The sequence below is a fragment of the Ranitomeya imitator genome, chromosome 5 (assembly GCF_032444005.1).
Source record: "Ranitomeya imitator isolate aRanImi1 chromosome 5, aRanImi1.pri, whole genome shotgun sequence".
Classification (NCBI taxonomy): Eukaryota; Metazoa; Chordata; class Amphibia; order Anura; family Dendrobatidae; genus Ranitomeya; species Ranitomeya imitator.
In genome coordinates this window covers 668,044,983-668,061,396 of record NC_091286.1, presented here as the reverse complement: position 1 = coordinate 668,061,396, position 16,414 = coordinate 668,044,983, and the positions used below count along the sequence as shown (strand labels likewise).

The following is a 16,414-nucleotide window of genomic DNA, read 5'->3' as shown; positions in this document are numbered from 1 at the left end:
TGGGAGATTAATATTGGCATTTCTGCTTGTGTGCCAGTCCTGAGTGTGCCATCTCTCTTAAATAGTGGGCCATAGAAAGCCTAGTGTTTTTTTTTTAATTTGGTATCTAAATTCTCCCTGAAAAAAAAAACAGTGGGAGATTAATATTGGCCTTTCTGCTTGTGAGCCAGTCCTGAGTGTGCCATCTCTCTTAAATAGTGGGCCATAGAAAGCCTAGTGTTTTTTTTTTAAATTTGGTATCTAAATTCTCCCTGAAAAAAAAAACAGTGGGAGATTAATATTGGCCTTTCTGCTTGTGTGCCAGTCCTGAGTGTGCCATCTCTCTTAAATAGTGGGCCATAGAAAGCCTAGTGTTTTTTTTTTTTAAATTTGGTATCTAAATTCTCCCTGGAACAAAAAAAAAACAGTGGGAGTTTAATATTGGCCTTTCTGCTTGTGTGCCAGTCCTGAGTGTGACATCTCTCTTAAATAGTGGGCCATAGAAAGCCCCGTGTTTTTTTTTTTTTTTAAATTTGGTATCTAAATTCTCCCTGAAAAAAAACAGTGGGAGATTAATATTGGCCTTTCTGCTTGTGTGCCAGTCTTGAGTGTGCCATCTCTCTTAAATAGTGGGCCATAGAAAGCCTAGTGTTGTTTTTTTTTAAATTTGGTATCTAAATTCTCCCTGAAAAAAAGAACAGTGGGAGATTAATATTGGCCTTTCTGCTTGTGTGCCAGTCCTGAGTGTGCCATCTCTCTTAAATAATGGGCCATAGAAAGCCTAGTGTTTTTTTTTCAATTTGGTATCTAAATTCTCCCTGAAAAAAAAAACAGTGGGAGATTAATATTGGCCTTTCTGCTTGTGTGCCAGTCCTGAGTGTGCCATCTCTCTTAAATAGTGGGCCATAGAAAGCCTAGTGTTTTTTTTTTAAATTTGGTATCTAAATTCTCCCTGAAAAAAAAACAGTGGGAGATTAATATTGGCCTTTCTGCTTGTTTGCCAGTCCTGAGTGTGCCATCTCTCTTAAATAGTGGGCCATAGAAAGCCTACTGTTGTTTTTTTTTTAAATTTGGTATCTAAATTCTCCCTGAAAAAAAAGAACAGTGGGAGATTAATATTGGCATTTCTGCTTGTGTGCCAGTCCTGAGTGTGCCATCTCTCTTAAATAGTGGGCCATAGAAAGCCTAGTGTTTTTTTTTTAATTTGGTATCTAAATTCTCCCTGAAAAAAAAAACAGTGGGAGATTAATATTGGCCTTTCTGCTTGTGTGCCAGTCCTGAGTGTGCCATCTCTCTTAAATAGTGGGCCATAGAAAGCCTAGTGTTTTTTTTTTAAATTTGGTATCTAAATTCTCCCTGAAAAAAAAAACAGTGGGAGATTAATATTGGCCTTTCTGCTTGTGTGCCAGTCCTGAGTGTGCCATCTCTCTTAAATAGTGGGCAATAGAAAGCCTAGTGTTTTTTTTTAATTTGGTATCTAAATTCTCCCTGGAACAAAAAAAAACTGTGGGAGATTAATATTGGCCTTTCTGCTTGTGTGCCAGTCCTGAGTGTGCCATCTCTCTTAAATAGTGGGCCATAGAAAGCCCCGTGTTTTTTTTTTAAATTTGGTATCTAAATTTTCCCTGGAACAAAAAAAAAACAGTGGGAGATTAATATTGGCCTTTCTGCTTGTGTGCCAGTCCTGAGTGTGCCATCTCTCTTAAATAGTGGGCCATAGATAGCCTAATGTTTATTTTTAAATTTGGTATCTAAATTCTCCCTGAAAAAAAAACAGTGGGAGATTAATATTGGCCTTTCTGCTTGTGTGCCAGTCCTGAGTGTGCCATCTCTCTTAAATAGTGGGCAATAGAAAGCCTAGTGTTTTTTTTTTAATTTGGTATCTAAATTCTCCCTGAAAAAAAAAAACAGTGGGAGATTAATATTGGCCTTTCTGCTTGTGAGCCAGTCCTGAGTGTGCCATCTCTCTTAAATAGTGGGCCATAGAAAGCCTAGTGTTTTTTTTTTAATTTGGTTTCTAAATTCTCCCTGAAAAAAAAAACAGTGGGAGATTAATATTGACCTTTCTGCTTGTGTGCCAGTCCTGAGTGTGCCATCTCTCTTAAATAGTGGGCCATAGAAAGCCTAGGGTTTTTTTTTTTTAAACTTGGTATCTAAATTCTCCCTGAAAAATAAAAAAAACAGTGGGAGATTAATATTGGCCTTTCTGCTTGTGTGCCAGTCCTGAGTGTGCCATCTCTCTTAAATAGTGGGCCATAGAAAGCCCCGTGTTTTTTTTTTTTTTTAAATTTGTTATCTAAATTCTCCCTGAAAAAAAAAACAGTGGGAGATTAATATTGGCCTTTCTGCTTGTGTGCCAGTCCTGAGTGTGCCATCTCTCTTAAATAGTGGGCCATAGAAAGCCTAGTGTTTTTTTTTTAATTTGGTATCTAAATTCTCCCTGAAAAAAAAAACAGTGGGAGATTAATATTGGCCTTTCTGCTTGTGTGCCAGTCCTGAGTGTGCCATCTCTCTTAAATAGTGGGCAATAGAAAGCCTAGTGTTTTTTTTTTAATTTGGTATCTAAATTCTCCCTGAAAAAAAAAACAGTGGGAGATTAATATTGGCCTTTCTGCTTGTGTGCCAGTCCTGAGTGTGCCATCTCTCTTAAATAGTGGGCCATAGAAAGCCTAGTGTTTTTTTTAAATTTGGTATCTAAATTCTCCCTGGAACAAAAAAAAACATTGGGAGATTAAAATTGGCCTTTCTGCTTGTGTGCCAGTCCTGAGTGTGCCATCTCTCTTAAATAGTGGGCCATAGAAAGCCTAGTGTTTTTTTTTAAATTTGGTATCTAAATTCTCCCTGGAGCAAAAAAAAAACATTGGGAGATTAAAATTGGCCTTTCTGCTTGTGTGCCAGTCCTGAGTGTGCTATCTCTCTTAAATAGTGGGCCATAGAAAGCCGAGTGTTTTTTTTTTAAATTTGGTATCTAAATTCTCCCTGAAAAAAAAAACAGTGGGAGATTAATATTGGCCTTTCTGCTTGTGTGCCAGTCCTGAGTGTGCCATCTCTCTTAAATAGTGGGCCATAGAAAGCCTAGGGTTTTTTTTTTAATTTGGTATCTAAATTCTCCCTGAAAAATAAAAAAACAGTGGGAGATTAATATTGGCCTTTCTGCTTGTGTGCCAGTCCTGAGTGTGCCATCTCTCTTAAATAGTGGGCCATAGAAAGCCTAGTGTTTTTTTTTAAATTTGGTATCTAAATTCTCCCTGGAGCAAAAAAAAACATTGGGAGATTAAAATTGGCCTTTCTGCTTGTGTGCCAGTCCTGAGTGTGCTATCTCTCTTAAATAGTGGGCCATAGAAAGCCGAGTGTGGGGGAATCTCGATCCGTCTCCGCTGCGGTCTCCCATTCTCCTCCAGCCGCAGTGGAGCCTGCTCAGCAGGGATGTCGATCCCAGCGTCTCGCTCAATCTGACACTGTGAGAAGAGTTACTGCTGCTTCTCCAGCTTCTGCCTTTAAAGCCTATACTGGTCAGCAGCGAGTGGACTTCTCTGGGACTAAGTCCTTGTCTGCGCACACTGGGCATGCCCAGGGCAAGATCTCCCGTTGGAGATCGAGGGTCATGTGCTCAGACTCTGCAGCGCATTCTATTGGTCCTCTTGGCAGGTCTTGGAAGGGCAAAGTTTCTGTGGCCGCTTCCTGTCCTGCAACTATATAAACTGCGCATGACCGCACGGCCATGCGCTAGTGTACAATTTAATACGTGTGTTTGTTGTGAGTGCAAGTCGTTCTTTAAATACCCCTACCCTATTGTATGATTGTTCGCGTATGGAGTATGGCTGCTATCTAGCGCCCGACTTATCACTCAACGTGTCACACACGTGTCAGCGTCTACTGCTGTGACCGTCAGTGCGGTGCCACGTGCCAGTGTGCGCTTCCTGACCCACGTCTGGGTGCTTAGTGGTGCCTGCCAGCACGGCACAGTTCGCACTTCGGTGCCTTAATTATATAATTCCTTTCACACCCAGTAGCGGTGTAGTGCCAGCAAGGGTCTAATTGGACTACAATCCCTGTTGGGGTTTAGTTCGTTGACCACTTGCTCGCGCTCTATGTGCGGTACCGCGGTCCTGTGACGCAACAGGATCGCTTTCTTCACGCTGGGTGAGGTTTAACCCACGCGTGTATACTTTTGAATACCGCCATATTGTCTGTCATTTCCTAGCAGCAGGTTTCACCTGCACGGTGGACCCCGGACTGCGAACGCATCTATATCATCTCTCTTGGTGCGTTCCGCCAGTCCTAACATTACACTAGCGCCAGGGTCTGGCTAGTGATGACAGACAAACAGCAATCTCTGCGGCATATCCAGCAGCTGGAGGGTAGGTTGGCGGCTCTCGAGAGCGCGACCTCAGCTGTGGATGTTACTGCAGTAGCTGTACAGGCTGCCAGCGTGGCTGCAGCTACTATGTCCATTGCCACCCCTGTTCCGACATTATCTCGCCTCCCGCTGCCAGAAAAATTTTCTGGTGATAGCAAGTTTTGTAGGGGATTTGTGAGTCAGTGCTCTATTCACCTCGAGCTCCTGGCTACACGTTTTCCCACAGAGCGGGCTAAGGTGGGATTTATTCTATCTCTATTGTCGGACAGGGCGTTGGAATGGGCTACGCCGCTGTGGGAGCGTGGCGATCATGTGGTGCAGAGTGCTCCGCTGTTTCTGAGCGCTCTGAAACAGGTCTTTTTAGGACCTCAAGTCACCCATGATACTGCGCTCCAATTGCTGGCATTAACTCAGGGTGAGTCCTTGGTCAGTCATTTTGCTGTCCAATTCCGCACCTTAGCATCTGAGCTGGATTGGTCGGATAAAGCTCTTATCCCCATATTTTGGAGGGGCTTGGCTGACCACGTAAAGGACGCTCTGGCCACTAGGGAGATTCCTGCCACACTGGAGGAGTTAATAACTGTCTCCACTCGAATTGACCTCCGTTTTAACAAGCGGGGGTTAGAGCGAGCCCAGTGTAGGCAGAGGTTTCGGCTGGCTCCTACTTTCGCCAAACCTCTGGAATTTCCGGTCCTGGTTCCTGAGTCACATGAGGCCAGGGAAGTGTCACAAGCAGGATCTAAGTCCCGGACCGCTTGTGCACTCAGGGTCTGTCATGTTTGCCAGCAGTCAGGACATCTAGCCACCAGATGTCCTCAGCGGTCGAGGAAACGTCAGCGTCTAGTGGTAGTAGGTGGAGGTACACTAGACATGGCGACGTTTGCCTCTAAGTTGTCCTTTAAGGGGACAATTACTATTGGCTCATTCTCCCACTCGGTAGAGCTCTGCGTGGATTCTGGGGCGGAGGGCAATTTTATGTCTTCTGCCTTTGCCCAACGTCACGCAATACCCCTGTTTATGCTTGCACAACCAGTAACGGTGCGAGTGGTGAATGGGTCGACATTGCCCTCACAGATAACACACCAGACCATCCCTTTTACTCTGTCCATGTCGCCATCTCATCAGGAGATAATTTCTCTGCTCGTCATTCCGGAAGGAATTGATGAGGTCCTGTTGGGAATACATTGGCTACGGTACCACTCTCCTCATATCGAGTGGTCCTCAGGCAGAATTCTGGGTTGGGGTGAATCTTGTGGGGGTAGGTGTCAGAGGGAGTGCGTTCAGGTTGCTACTACTGAGGTACCCGCAGATCTATCCTCTCTCCCCAAGCAGTATTGGTCTTATGCAGACGTGTTCTCCAAAAAGGCGGCGGAGGTCCTTCCGCCTCATCGCCCCTATGACTGTCCTATTGATCTCTTGCCTGGTGCTGAGCCTCCCCGGGTCGAGTTTATCCGCTATCTCTCCCGGAGACGGAGGCAATGTCACAGTACATCCAGGAAAATCTGGCAAGAGGATTCATTAGGAAGTCAGTGTCACCTGCTGGGGCAGGGTTCTTCTTCGTGCAGAAGAAGAATGGGGAATTGCGCCCATGCATAGACTACAGGGGTCTTAACACCATCACCGTTAAGAATAAGTATCCTTTGCCCTTGATATCTGAGTTATTGGATAGACTTCGGGGAGCAAGGGTATTTACTAAATTAGATTTGCGGGGTGCTTACAACCTGATTCGCATCCGTGAGGGGGACGAATGGAAGACGGCTTTTAACACCAGGGATGGGCACTATGAATATCTGGTGATGCCCTTCGGGCTCTGTAATGCCCCAGCCATTTTCCAAGACTTTGTGAACGATATCTTCCAGGATATGCTTTCCACATCGGTCGTAGTCTATCTGGATGATATTCTTATCTACTCTCCAGATATTGACTCCCACCGGAGAGATGTTTGCAAAGTCTTCGACCTCCTACGGGCAAACTTCCTCTATGCCAAATTGGAGAAGTGTATGTTTGAGCAGGAGTCTTTACCTTTCCTGGGCTACATCATCTCGGCCCAGGGATTGGCTATGGATCCTGCCAAACTACAGGCAGTGATGGACTGGCAGGAACCCCATTCTCTGAAAGCGGTGCAGCGCTTTATGGGGTTCATAAATTACTATCGTCAGTTCATCCCCCACTTCTCAACCCTGGTAGCTCCCTTGGTATCCCTCACCAAGAAGGGAGCGAATCCTAAATCGTGGTCCGAAGAGGTCTCCAAGGCCTTCACTTCTATTAAGTCCCACTTTGCTAGCGCTCTCATCTTACATCGTCAAGATGTGGATAAGCCATTCCTAATGGAGGTGGATGCCTCTTCCGTTGGTGCAGGAGCAGTCCTCTATCAAAAGGATGCTCAAGGTCGGAAGCATCCATGCTTCTTCTTCTCAAAAACCTTCTTACCAGCGGAGAGAAATTACTCCATCGGGGATAGGGAGTTGCTGGCAATGAAGTTGGCCTTTTCGGAATGGAGACATCTCTTGGAGGGTGCTCGGTTCCCATTCCAAGTCTTCACGGACCACAAGAATTTGGTCTATTTACAGACAGCCCAGCGGCTGAATTCTCGTCAGGCCAGATGGTCCTTGTTTTTCTCCCGGTTCCACTTCACTCTACATTATCTCGCCGGGGAGAAGAACATTCGTGCTGATGCTCTCTCTCGCTCCCTGGTGTCAACTGTGGAGGAGGAGGACGAGCCTTGGCTCATTGTCCCTTCAGAGAGTCTGAGAACCATAGCTCCGGTTTCCCTTGAGTCTGTGCCTCCGGGCAAGACTTTTGTCCCCATCAATTTGCGTCTGGAGGTTCTCTCGTGGGCTCATTCGTCCAAAGTGGGTGGACACTTTGGGGCAAAGAGGACATCTGAGTTGTTGGCGAGAATGTATTGGTGGCCACATATGGTTCGTGACATTGGAGACTACGTTCGGGCATGTGTCTCTTGTGCCAAAAATAAGTCTCTCCGTCAACGGCCAGCTGGGTTGTTATACCCTCTGCCGGTGGCAGACAGGCCCTGGGAGATGGTCGGGATGGACTTTGTGGTGGGTTTGCCCAAGTCACGTGGCTGTACTGTCATTTGGGTTATCACCGACCATTTTTCTAAAATGGTGCATTTGGTGCCGCTTCCCCGGCTACCTTCTGCACGGGCCTTGGCAGCATTGTTTGTTAAACACATCTTCCGTCTTCACGGTATGCCAGACAAAATTGTCCCCAGTTTGCGTCTCGGTTCTGGAGAGAGCTTTGTCGCCTTCTCAGTATCAAGTTGAATCTCTCTTCGGCATATCATCCCGAGACGAATGGGTTGGTGGAGAGAGCCAACCAGACCTTGGTCACATATCTGCGACATTTTGTCTCTGCTAAACAAGATGACTGGGCATCTTTGCTACCGTGGGCGGAGTTTGCTCTTAACAATGCTGTAGCTGACTCCACTGGACAGACCCCATTCCTCCTTAACTATGGTCAGCATCCGCGGGTACCTGTGCCCATGCCCGTGTCTTCCGCCGATTCCAGGGTGGCAGACTGGGCTGTGGAGGCACGGGACATTTGGGATCGCACTCAGGATGCCATTCGGGCTTCCATGGAGAGAATGAGGTCCTCCGCCGATGTTCATCGGCGCCCCGCTCCGACCTTTGCTCCTGGCGACTTGGTGTGGCTCTCCGCCCGTAACATCAGGCTGCAAGTTGAGTTCACTAAGTTTGCGCCTCGCTACTTGGGTCCCTTCAAGGTTCTCGAACAGGTTAATCCTGTGGTCTACCGCCTGGCTCTTCCTCCACGCTTGGGTATCACCGACACCTTTCATGTGTCCCTCTTGAAACCCGTATACATGTCCCGGTTTTCCGAGTCATCTGCCGGGACATCAGGTTCGTCTACGGACGATTACGAGGTGAACGCTATTTTGGGGTGTAAGGTGGTACGCGGCAAAAAGTTCTATCTGGTGGATTGGAAGGGTTATGGTCCAGAGAACAGGTCATGGGAGCCTGCTGAAAACATTCGGGCCCCACAGCTCATTGCTGCCTTCGAACGTAGCGAGGCCCAAGGAGGGGGGGCCCTAGGAGGGGGGGTAATGTTAGGAGTCGAGTTTCCTCTGCTGCACAGGGGGAATCTCGATCCGTCTCCGCTGCGGTCTCCCATTCTCCTCCAGCCGCAGTGGAGCCTGCTCAGCAGGGATGTCGATCCCAGCATCTCGCTCAGTCTGACTCTGTGAGAAGAGTTACTGCTGCTTCTCCAGCTTCTGCCTGTAAAGCCTATACTGGTCAGCAGCGAGTGGACTTCTCTGGGACTAAGTCCTTGTCTGTGCACACTGAGCATGCCCAGGGCAAGATCTCCCGTTGGAGATCGAGGGTCATGTGCTCAGACTCTGCAGCGCATTCTATTGGTCCTCTTGGCAGGTCTTGGAAGGGCAAAGTTTCTGTGGCCGCTTCCTGTCCTGCAACTATATAAACTGCGCATGACCGCACGGCCATGCGCTAGTGTACAATTTAATACGTGTGTTTGTTGTGAGTGCAAGTCGTTCTTTAAATACCCCTACCCTATTGTATGATTGTTTGCGTATGGAGTATGGCTGCTATCTAGCGCCCGACTTATCACTCAACGTGTCACACACGTGTCAGCGTCTACTGCTGTGACCGCCAGTGCGGTGCCACGCGCCAGTGTGCGCTTCCTGACCCACGTCTGGGTGCTTAGTGGTGCCTGCCAGCACGGCACAGTTCGCACTTCGGTGCCTTAATTATATAATTCCTTTCACACCCAGTAGCGGTGTAGTGCCAGCAAGGGTTTAATCGGACTACAATCCCTGTTGGGGTTTAGTTCGCTGACCACTTGCTCGCGCTCTATGTGCGGTACCGCGGTCCTGTGACGCAACAGGATCGCTTTCTTCACGCTGGGTGAGGTTTAACCCACGCGTGTATACTTTTGAATACCGCCATATTGTGTGTCATTTCCTAGCAGCAGGTTTCACCTGCACGGTGGACCCCGGACTGCGAACGCATCTATATCATCTCTCTTGGTGCGTTCCGCCCGTCCTAACAGTGGGAGATTAATATTGGCCTTTCTGCTTGTGTGCCAGTCCTGAGTGTGCCATCTCTCTTAAATAGTGGGCCACAGAAAGCCTAGTGTTTTTTTTTTTAATTTGGTATCTAAATTCTCCCTGGAACAAAAAAAAAACAGTGGGAGATTAATATTGGCCTTTCTGCTTGTGTGCCAGTCCTGAGTGTGCCATCTCTCTCAAATAGTGGGCCATAGAATGCCTAGTGTTTTTTTTTAAAATTTGGTATCTAAATTCTCCCTGGAACAAAAAAAAACAGTGGGAGGTTAATATAGGCCTTTCTGCTTGTGTGCCAGTCCTAAGTGTGCCATCTCTCTTAAATAGTGGGCCATAGAAAGCCTAGTGTTTTTTTTTAAATTTGGTATCTAAATTCTCCCTGGAACAAAAAAAAACAGTGGGAGTTTAATATTGGCCTTTCTGTTTGTGTGCCAGTCCTGAGTGTGCCATCTCTCTTAAATAGTGGGCCATAGAAAGCCTAGTGTTTTTTTTTTAAATTTGGTATCTAAATTATCCCTGAGAAAAAAAAAAACAGTGGGAGATTAATATTGGCCTTTCTGCTTGTGTGCCAGTCCTGAGTGTGCCATCTCTCTTAAATAGTGGGCCATAGAAAGCCTACTGTTGTTTTTTTTTAAATTTGGTATCTAAATTCTCCCTGAAAAAAAAAACAGTGGGAGATTAATATTGGCCTTTCTGCTTGCGTGCCAGTCCTGAGTGTGCCATCTCTCTTAAATAGTGGGCTATAGAAAGCCTAGTGTTGTTTTTTTTTAAATTTGGTATCTAAATTCTCCCTGAAAAAAAGAACAGTGGGAAATTAATATTGGCCTTTCTGCTTGTGTGCCAGTCCTGAGAGTGCCATCTCTCTTAAATAGTGGGCCATAGAAAGCCCCGTGTTTTTTTTTTTTAAATTTGGTATCTAAATTCTCCCTGAAAAAAAACAAACAGTGTGTTAGGGGTCGAGTTCCCGCTTCTGCACAGGGGGAATCTCGAGCCACTTCCGCTGCGGTCTCCCATTCTTGTCCAGCCGCAGTGGAGCCTGCTCAGCAAGGACGTCGGTCCCAGCGTCTTGCTCATTCTCAATCTGTTCAGAGAGTTAGTGCTGCTTCTCCAGTCTCTGCCATTAAAGTTAGTGCTGGTCAGCAGCGAGCGGACTTCTCTGGGACTAAGTCCTTGTCTGCATGTACTGAGCATGCCCAGCGTAAGGTCTCCCGTTGGAGATCGAGGGTCATGTGCTCAGGCTCTGCAGCACATTCCATTGGTCCTCTTGGCAGGTCCTAGAAGGGCAAAAGTGCTGTGGCCACTTCCTGTGCTGCTGCTATATAAACTGCGCATGACCGCACGGCCATGCGCTAGTATTGTCTTACAATTGCTTATGTGTGTATGTTGTGAGTGCAAGTCGTCCTTGGAAACCCCTACCCTATTGAATGTCTGTTCGCGGAAGGTGTATGGCTGCTATCTAGCGCCCGACTTAGCCTACAGCACTAAACACACATCACAGCGTCCTGTAGCTGTGCCTGCCAGTACGGCACCGTGCGCCTGCCTTGCGCTTTCCATACCCGAGTCTGGGTGGTTAGTGGCGTCCGTTAGTGCGGCATCGCTCGCACTCTTGTGCACATAGATTTCTTAAGGTTCTCTACACACCCAGTTGCGGTGTTACGCCAGCAAGGGTCTAATCGGGCTCCAATCCCTTCTGGGGTTAAGTCCGCTGACCACTTGCTCGCGCACTAGTGCGGTACTGCGATCCTGTGAATTAACAGGATCGCTTTCTTCACGCTGGGTGAGGTCTAACCCACGCGTGTATACTTTAGTGTACCGCCATATTGTCTGCAAATTGCTAGCAGCAGGTTCTCACCTGCACGGTGGACCCCGGACTGCGAACGCACCTTTATCATCTGTCTTGGTGCGTTCCGCCAGTCCTAACACAGTGGGAGATTAATATTGGCCTTTCTGCTTGTGTGCCAGTCCTGAGTGTGCCATCTCTCTTAAATAGTGGGCCATAGAAAGCCTACTGTTTTTTTTTTTAAATTTGGTATCTAAATTCTCCCTGAAAAAAAAGAACAGTGGTAGATTAATATTGGCCTTTCTGCTTGTGTGCCAGTCCTGAGTGTGCCATCTCTCTTAAATAGTGGGCCATAGAAAGCCTAGTGTTTTTTTTTTTTTAAATTTGGTATCTAAATTCTCCCTGAAAAAAAAAAACAGTGGGAGATTAATATTGGCCTTTCTGTTAGTGTGCCAGTCCTGAGTGTGCCATCTCTCTTAAATAGTGGGCCATAGAAAGCCTAGTGTTTTTTTTTTAAATTTGGTATCTAAATTATCCCTGAGAAAAAAAAAACTGTGGGAGATTAATATTGGCCTTTCTGCTTGTGTGCCAGTCCTGAGTGTGCCATCTCTCTTAAATAGTGGGCCATAGAAAGCCTACTGTTGTTTTTTTTTAAATTTGGTATCTAAATTCTCCCTGAAAAAAAAAACAGTGGGAGATTAATATTGGCCTTTCTGCTTGCGTGCCAGTCCTGAGTGTGCCATCTCTCTTAAATAGTGGGCCATAGAAAGCCTAGTGTTGTTTTTTTAAAATTTGGTATCTAAATTCTCCCTGAAAAAAAGAACAGTGGGAGATTAATATTGGCCTTTCTGCTTGTGTGCCAGTCCTGAGAGTGCCATCTCTCTTAAATAGTGGGCCATAGAAAGCCCCGTGTTTTTTTTTTTAAATTTGGTATCTAAATTCTCCCTGAAAAAAAAAACAGTGGGAGATTAATATTGGCCTTTCTGCTTGTGTGCCAGTCCTGAGTGTGCCATCTCTCTTAAATAGTGGGCCATAGAAAGCCTAGTGTTTTTTTTTTAATTTGGTATCTAAATTCTCCCTGAAAAAAAAACAGTGGGAGATTAATATCGGCCTTTCTGCTTGTGTGCCAGTCCTGAGTGTGCCATCTCTCTTAAATAGTGGGCCATAGAAAGCCTACTGTTTTTTTTTTTTTAAATTTGGTATCTAAATTCTACCTGAAAAAAAAACAGTGGGAGATTAATATTGGCCTTTCTGCTTGTGAGCCAGTCCTGAGTGTGCCATCTCTCTTAAATAGTGGGCCATAGAAAGCCTAGTGTTTTTTTTTTTAATTTGGTATCTAATTACTCCCTGAAAAAAAACAGTGGGAGATTAATATTGGCCTTTCTGTTTGTGTGCCAGTCCTGAGTGTGCCATCTCTCTTAAATAGTGGGCCATAGAAAGCCTAGTGTTTTTTTTTTAAATTTGGTATCTAATTACTCCCTGAAAAAAAACAGTGGGAGATTAATATTGGCCTTTCTGTTTGTGTGCCAGTCCTGAGTGTGCCATCTCTCTTAAATAGTGGGCCATAGAAAGCCCAGTGCTTTTTTTTTAAATTTGGTATCTAAATTCTCCCTGGAACAAAAAAAAATGTGGGAGATTAATATTGGCCTTTCTGCTTGTGTGCCAGTCCTGAGTGTGCCATCTCTCTTAAATAGTGGGCCATAGAAAGCCTACTGTTTTTTTTTTTAAATTTGGTATCTAAATTCTCCCTGAAAAAAAAAACAGTGGGAGATTAATATTGGCCTTTCTGCTTGTGAGCCAGTCCTGAGTGTGCCATCTTTCTTAAATAGTGGGCCATTGAAAGCCTAGTGTTTTTTTTTTTAAATTTGGTATCTAAATTCTCCCTGGAACAAAAAAAAAACAGTGGGAGATTAATATTGGCCTTTCTGCTTGTGTGCCAGTTCTGAGTGTGCCATCTTTCTTAAATAGTGGGCCATAGAAAGCCTAATGTTTTTTTTTTTAAATTTGGTATCTAAATTCTCCCTGAAAAAAAAAACAGTGGGAGATTAATATTGGCCTTTCTGCTTGTGTGCCAGTCCTGAGTGTGCCATCTCTCTTAAATAGTGGGCCATAGAAAGCCTACTGTTTTTTTTTTTAAATTTGGTATCTAAATTCTCCCTGAAAAAAAAAAACAGTGGGAGATTAATATTGGCCTTTCTGCTTGTGAGCCAGTCCTGAGTGTGCCATCTTTCTTAAATAGTGGGCCATAAAAAGCCTAGTGTTTTTTTTTTAAATTTGGTATCTAAATTCTCCCTGAAAAAAAAAAACAGTGGGAGATTAATATTGGCCTTTCTGCTTGTGTGCCAGTCCTGAGTGTGCCATCTCTCTTAAATAGTGGGCCATAGAAAGCCTAGGGTTTTTTTTTTAATTTGGTATCTAAATTCTCCCTGAAAAAAAAAAACAGTGGGAGATTAATATTGGCTTTTCTGCTTGTGTGCCAGTCCTGAGTGTGCCATCTCACTTAAATGGTGGGCCATAGAAAGCCTAGTGTTTTTTTTTTTAATTTTGTATCTAAATTCTCCCTGGAACAAAAAAAAAACAGTGGGAGATTAATATTGGCCTTTCTGCTTGTGTGCCAGTCCTGAGTGTGCCATCTCTCTTAAATAGTGGGCCATAGAAAGCCTACTGTTGTTTTTTTTTAAATTTGGTATCTAAATTCTCCCTGAAAAAAAAAACAGTGGGAGATTAATATTGGCCTTTCTGCTTGCGTGCCAGTCCTGAGTGTGCCATCTCTCTTAAATAGTGGGCTATAGAAAGCCTAGTGTTGTTTTTTTTTAAATTTGGTATCTAAATTCTCCCTGAAAAAAAGAACAGTGGGAGATTAATATTGGCCTTTCTGCTTGTGTGCCAGTCCTGAGAGTGCCATCTCTCTTAAATAGTGGGCCATAGAAAGCCCCGTGTTTTTTTTTTTTAAATTTGGTATCTAAATTCTCCCTGAAAAAAAACAAACAGTGTGTTAGGGGTCGAGTTCCCGCTTCTGCACAGGGGGAATCTCGAGCCACTTCCGCTGCGGTCTCCCATTCTTGTCCAGCCGCAGTGGAGCCTGCTCAGCAAGGACGTCGGTCCCAGCGTCTTGCTCATTCTCACTCTGTTCAGAGAGTTAGTGCTGCTTCTCCAGTCTCTGCCATTAAAGTTAGTGCTGGTCAGCAGCGAGCGGACTTCTCTGGGACTAAGTCCTTGTCTGCATGTACTGAGCATGCCCAGCGTAAGGTCTCCCGTTGGAGATCGAGGGTCATGTGCTCAGGCTCTGCAGCACATTCCATTGGTCCTCTTGGCAGGTCCTAGAAGGGCAAAAGTGCTGTGGCCACTTCCTGTGCTGCTGCTATATAAACTGCGCATGACCGCACGGCCATGCGCTAGTATTGTCTTACAATTGCTTATGTGTGTATGTTGTGAGTGCAAGTCGTCCTTGGAAACCCCTACCCTATTGAATGTCTGTTCGCGGAAGGTGTATGGCTGCTATCTAGCGCCCGACTTAGCCTACAGCACTAAACACACATCACAGCGTCCTGTAGCTGTGCCTGCCAGTACGGCACCGTGCGCCTGCCTTGCGCTTTCCATACCCGAGTCTGGGTGGTTAGTGGCGTCCGTTAGTGCGGCATCGCTCGCACTCTTGTGCACATAGATTTCTTAAGGTTCTCTACACACCCAGTTGCGGTGTTACGCCAGCAAGGGTCTAATCGGGCTCCAATCCCTTCTGGGGTTAAGTCCGCTGACCACTTGCTCGCGCACTAGTGCGGTACTGCGATCCTGTGAATTAACAGGATCGCTTTCTTCACGCTGGGTGAGGTCTAACCCACGCGTGTATACTTTAGTGTACCGCCATATTGTCTGCAAATTGCTAGCAGCAGGTTCTCACCTGCACGGTGGACCCCGGACTGCGAACGCACCTTTATCATCTGTCTTGGTGCGTTCCGCCAGTCCTAACACAGTGGGAGATTAATATTGGCCTTTCTGCTTGTGTGCCAGTCCTGAGTGTGCCATCTCTCTTAAATAGTGGGCCATAGAAAGCCTACTGTTTTTTTTTTTAAATTTGGTATCTAAATTCTCCCTGAAAAAAAAGAACAGTGGTAGATTAATATTGGCCTTTCTGCTTGTGTGCCAGTCCTGAGTGTGCCATCTCTCTTAAATAGTGGGCCATAGAAAGCCTAGTGTTTTTTTTTTTTTAAATTTGGTATCTAAATTCTCCCTGAAAAAAAAAAACAGTGGGAGATTAATATTGGCCTTTCTGTTAGTGTGCCAGTCCTGAGTGTGCCATCTCTCTTAAATAGTGGGCCATAGAAAGCCTAGTGTTTTTTTTTTAAATTTGGTATCTAAATTATCCCTGAGAAAAAAAAAACTGTGGGAGATTAATATTGGCCTTTCTGCTTGTGTGCCAGTCCTGAGTGTGCCATCTCTCTTAAATAGTGGGCCATAGAAAGCCTACTGTTGTTTTTTTTTAAATTTGGTATCTAAATTCTCCCTGAAAAAAAAAACAGTGGGAGATTAATATTGGCCTTTCTGCTTGCGTGCCAGTCCTGAGTGTGCCATCTCTCTTAAATAGTGGGCCATAGAAAGCCTAGTGTTGTTTTTTTAAAATTTGGTATCTAAATTCTCCCTGAAAAAAAGAACAGTGGGAGATTAATATTGGCCTTTCTGCTTGTGTGCCAGTCCTGAGAGTGCCATCTCTCTTAAATAGTGGGCCATAGAAAGCCCCGTGTTTTTTTTTTAAATTTGGTATCTAAATTCTCCCTGAAAAAAAAAACAGTGGGAGATTAATATTGGCCTTTCTGCTTGTGTGCCAGTCCTGAGTGTGCCATCTCTCTTAAATAGTGGGCCATAGAAAGCCTAGTGTTTTTTTTTTAATTTGGTATCTAAATTCTCCCTGAAAAAAAAACAGTGGGAGATTAATATCGGCCTTTCTGCTTGTGTGCCAGTCCTGAGTGTGCCATCTCTCTTAAATAGTGGGCCATAGAAAGCCTACTGTTTTTTTTTTTTTAAATTTGGTATCTAAATTCTACCTGAAAAAAAAACAGTGGGAGATTAATATTGGCCTTTCTGCTTGTGAGCCAGTCCTGAGTGTGCCATCTCTCTTAAATAGTGGGCCATAGAAAGCCTAGTGTTTTTTTTTTTAATTTGGTATCTAATTACTCCCTGAAAAAAAACAGTGGGAGATTAATATTGGCCTTTCTGTTTGTGTGCCAGTCCTGAGTGTGCC

The 16,414-nt window shown here is 45.1% G+C and overlaps 1 protein-coding gene across 4 annotated transcripts in view; it reads left to right on the top strand.

Annotated features, from left to right (window-relative positions):
* The window catches only part of LOC138638736 (cytochrome P450 2B4-like), a 509,280-nt gene that overhangs the window by 140,953 nt on the left and 351,913 nt on the right, over positions 1-16,414 (top strand). The window lies entirely within an intron of this gene.